This window comes from Acanthaster planci, linkage group LG01 (assembly GCF_054643075.1).
Source record: "Acanthaster planci isolate LZ-2023a linkage group LG01, COTS_SCS, whole genome shotgun sequence".
NCBI classification, from domain to species: Eukaryota; Metazoa; Echinodermata; class Asteroidea; order Valvatida; family Acanthasteridae; genus Acanthaster; species Acanthaster planci.
Window position 1 is genome coordinate 32,714,396 of NC_141777.1, and position 5,138 is coordinate 32,719,533.

General features: G+C 44.1%; 1 pseudogene; it reads left to right on the forward strand.

Moving 5' to 3' along the window:
* The first annotated feature begins 305 nt into the window (after nucleotides 1–305).
* On the forward strand, nucleotides 306–3,544 carry LOC110979324 (alpha-glucosidase pseudogene; annotated as a pseudogene).
* The last annotated feature ends 1,594 nt before the right edge of the window (nucleotides 3,545–5,138 follow it).

Consider the following 5,138-nt stretch of genomic DNA (forward strand, 5'->3'; position numbering starts at 1 on the left):
CTGAAGAGAAATAACCCTAGCAAACACACGCATGCTTTCAGAACAAAACCGCTTTTAGTGGTAGCGTGAAAACTACATTAAACCCCTCGGTAATTTACAGCCCTCAACAGATGGTTTGCCCATTTTATTTTGCCTGAGAGATAAATGCCGAAAGCTGACAATCCATTCCGCAAACTTGAGGACGTGCATAACAACGAACGAGGCTTGCTGTTCCTTTTTGCCAGCCTTGCCCTTCCAAAAAATACATTTCCACTGAGTGAGGAAGAATTTTTGATCGTCTGGAGAAGGAAGGCAAGCACATGATAGCCTGAACATGTCACCTTTTCAGTTTTCCATGTTGTCCGTATTTGTCACTTTGACACTGGCATTCACACTGGCAATTGGATTCCGATGGGACGAATGGTGGAAGAACACAATCATTTACCAAATCTACCCGCGCTCTTTCATGGACTCTGACAGCGACGGTGTGGGGGATCTGGTTGGTATTACCTCTCGGCTGGAGCATTTCAACGACATCGGGGTAGGTACAGTCTGGTTGAATCCCGTGTACAAGTCGCCTATGGCCGACTTCGGCTACGATGTGGCTGACTTCAAGGATATCGATCCCATATTCGGAACTATGGCTGACTTTGACGAGCTGATCACTAAGGCGCACCGGCACGGGCTTAAAGTCATGGTGGATTTTATCCCCAACCACTCCAGCGACCAGCATCCGTGGTTTGTCGAAAGCAGAAAAAATAAATATGAATCCAATCCCTATAAAGATTACTACGTGTGGGTTGACCCAAGACAGAATTGCTCTGATCCGCCTGAACAGTGCATTCCAAATAACTGGGTAGGGCTACTGGGTGGCACAGTATGGGAGTGGGTGCCAGAGAGGCAACAGTTCTATCTGCATCAGTTCCTTACAAGTCAACCGGATCTGAATTACCGTAACCCTGCCGTGCATTTAGAGATAATAGACGTACTGAGATTCTGGCTGAAGAAAGGGGTGGACGGTTTTCGTGTCGACGCAATCAGACACATTTACGAAAGCCAAGACTTGGAAGATGAACCAGTAAATCCCGACTATACGCCAGTACCAGGCGAGCGACCCCAATACCACAGCCTCATTCACAACAAGACAGCTGATCTCCCACGGGTACACGACCTGTTGTACGTGTGGCGGAGTGTCCTAGATGAGTACAGTGTGGAACCCAACTACCGGTTCATGGTGACTGAGACTTACGACACCCACAAGGCCCTTCTCCCATATTATGGAACCCTGGATCGTCCAGAGGCAGACTTCCCCTTTAATTATGTCTTGACTAAATTGAAGAAGGAAAACCTGTCTGGGACGAAAATCCACGAGCTGGTCAATGATTGGATGAAGGACCTGCCTCCAAATAAGTGGCCAAACTGGCTCATTGGCAACCATGACAATTTCCGCATCCCCGATCGTATAGGGGTTAAATACGCGCGATCCTTGAACGTACTAAACCTTCTTCTCCCGGGTACCCCGAAAATCTACTACGGTGAGGAGATAGCAATGGGAGACGTCTGGGTGTCGTACGACGAAAGTCGAGACCCGTTTGCCAGGAACAACCCCAATCACTGGAAAGAGTACACACGCGACCCAGAGCGTTCTCCGATGCAGTGGGACAGGACATCCCACGCTGGTTTCAGCACCACAATAGGCAAAACGTGGCTTCCCGTCAACCAGAATTATCTTAAAGGAGTCAACGTTGCTGACCAAAGGGTAGATAACACCTCCGTGTTGGCGCTCTTCAAAAAAATGGCAGCCCTTCGGAAAGACGAGCCTGCTTTCCAGACCAATCACCTCAAGTACGTAATTGTGACAGAAACGATCTTCTCCTTCCTTCGCATGCCTGATACCTTGGGATTCGATTCCTTCCTAGTCATCATCAACGCTGGTACCTCTGATTCTACTGATGACTACTCTGCTGCTTTGATGGAAGGTCACCAACTGAAGATCGAAAGTAACACTGGTATCATCGCCGTCAGTAGTAACATGGATCGAGACGGGGAGTCTCAAGACATGAGCAAGGTCTTCGTGGTAATAGGCGAGGCACTTGTCATCAAGTTGTCTATTAGTTTCTGACATGTCAGGACTTCGGTCTCAGCAACGAATTGGAACGTGCACTGCCGTTCTGGGAACACATTCAGACAAGAAAAAGGAAGAGGAAAAAAATTGTCGACAGAGCATCACTGGACTTTTGATTTATTATGTAAGGTGCCAGAGGAGGGCTGCCTGTTGTTTTTAACTCACGGCTGCAGAGACTGTTTCACAACGGGAAGTGAAGCTGGAGATTCAGTTTCTACAGGAACAACTGATAGTGCAACGCAATCGCGCGATCGTACTGTTCGGCCGGTCGGGCCCTGCAAATGTTTTCACACTGAAGTACGTGTATGTGCATGTCACAAGATTGAAGAAAACAGAAAAAAAATTCTGACGGGCTCGGAAGTGAGCAGGAACTGTCGGGGAGGTACATCACCAGAAAAGCGGCGGGCTCCCTTGGAGATAAGGAATACTTCATTGTCGTAGACGACCATGTGACCAGTTTGTTTCCTCAAGATTGGCCACCAATGCAGTGGGCAAGCGTTTGGTTATCAACCGTTTTTTGCACACTGTGTCCTAAGATAGGTCCTCTCAATGCTTATTTTCACAACGTAACCGCGGATTCTTTATCACATGTTTTTTGTCATTACCTGTGCAATGTTAAATTGTCATCGTGCCGATTCAGCATTGGGTACTGTCAATACGTTTTTTCCCTTAATATTTATGCCATTTATTGAAGCTTTTAAGGCAATTTTGATGGTGCATGTACAATCAACTAGCGTGCAGTCTCGCGGTCTTTGCCACCGACAAAATGTTGGACGTGGGCCTATATCGGCTCACGGTGACGTGGGTCCTTCAAAGCACCCAAGGGTCCATGCGGTGAAGTTTTCTTTGATGCACTTTTGGTGCAACACTTTGTGTTCCTTTTGGGATGAAATATACCGAAAAGTCAACCTGAACTTATTTAAACATTACTTTTCCAGACAACTCAGTGAACTGTCGCTGTGATGCCATATGGGGAAGAGCCAACGAGCCAAGAGCGAACCGCAAATTATTCACTGAAAACACTTCCGAGAAAGTTGCTCGTTGGTGTATACCATGTATTCACACAACGATGAATCATCGAACTTACGAAAACACATTTAGAACAGCAAAATACAAGTCATTCCTGCACTTGTGTGTAAAAATTAATTCAATAGGCATCACAAAAAGCACAAACTGGTAATATTGTTAGTTGAAACAAAACACTAGCAATTCTTTCAGCGGTATCGAGAATTTTGAATTGCATTGACAAACTGTACAAAATCGCTATGTGTATTTGGTATATGATTATGGGTATTAGTGAAACCACATGTATCTCTTCACTTTCAATAGAAACGAATTAATAACCATCATGTATATTCTTTAAAACCTTTAGGGCCACAGAGGTAACAATTGAAATAAAACGAGCAAGATTTTGCAGGGGGGGAGAAAAGAAAAAAAGGAAGAATTTTGTGCTTCCATGAGGCTCTAAATTCGTTTATTTAAAGATTTTTTATTAACAAAATAACATTACAACATCTAAAACAACGACTTTACCAATCCATTTCTGAACAGTTCAAATTTTTCGTCATCATGTCTTTGTTTCACATAGGCGATACGCATCTCCTACGTGAAACAAAGACATCCATTTCCAAATTAAAAGCAAACGATCTCGGTGGTTGTATACAGAATTTTACATTCAAACAAAACATCAAAAGTACAGAATAAAGCTCTTCAAACTCGCATTAACTTAAAGATACAAAGAGAATGTAAGGGCAAACCAAAGATAACCTTTTTTTGGGGGGGGGGTATCTCAAAGGCATATTGCCGTAAAGAACGTGGCCATTGACATGAAATGTGGACGACGGTAAAAATCTTCAGACTGTGAAAAATGAATCTGAGACAAATTCTACGACTGTCTGGTCTTAGTAACTGTTGCCGAAATAAGGCATCGATTTGCCACTCGACGATAATCTCCAATCTTCTTGGGCACCAAAAGAGAATATTGTTTACTTAGTAAGCTGGACTTGGGTAGGCACCTTGCAACCAACTGCATGTGTGCTATTGTAATAACACTCAAGGACATATTCACGGATAATCGCTGTCTGCAATTATTAGTAATGTCGGTGTATTAAGCCCATTCACATTATTATATCCGTATTAAAAAAATGTCATTAGAAAATAAATTCTTTGCAATTAATTTTTCTGATGGTGAAATATACTCTTAACACCACGCAGAGAAAGGGATGAATTATGCTTTGGGAACAACAGTTTCACACAAACGTTTTGAAAGGAGAACGTGAAAAGCCAACATGCCAAAGTTCAGGAAACGTGTCGGACTATCAAGATGGTTGCAAGTATACAGCCTGTAGTCGGGCCGGATTAGCAGTACTACATACATACAGCCCCAGGGATCTGCGTTCCGTATGGAGCAAAGAAATAGCTCCATGGTAGGACCTACTATCTACCCACTGCATCAACACCAATCTCTCAGCGTTGAAGGCTGACTTTTGCATTTCATGTTAATGCTCTGCCGAATCCCTTCCGCAAATACCAATTTGGCCCCCTAAAACTTTGGTTCACGATCCGCCTTTGGATCAGCGATCAACATTATTCAGTTTCTTTCTGAAACAACGCACATCGGTCGCATTGATCACAGAGCAGCAACTGTAAAATACACAAGCGAGCATTGTCCTTTCTTTGAGTATGAGCAGCTTTAGTTGAACTATTTGTAATTAGTTCATGGGGGGAGGTATTAGAAAACGTGAGATGATTTCCTGCCACAGGCACGATGGGCCCTGCACTCTTGGGTAAGGCATCTATCTGTTTCTCTCTGTGAGAGACAGATTACAGATTTGGTTACCGTATGGATGCTTGTGCAGTTCCCTGACTCATATTTACATGTAGAGGGGCGTAACTTGATTGATCTAATTGGGGGGTGGGGGTTGGTGATCCCATGAAATTGCTAATGGACCCTATGAGCTCGGTCACTCGAGGTGATCCAAGAAAACCCCAACAAAGGCCAACTCAAGCACGAACCATATTCCACATATTAAAC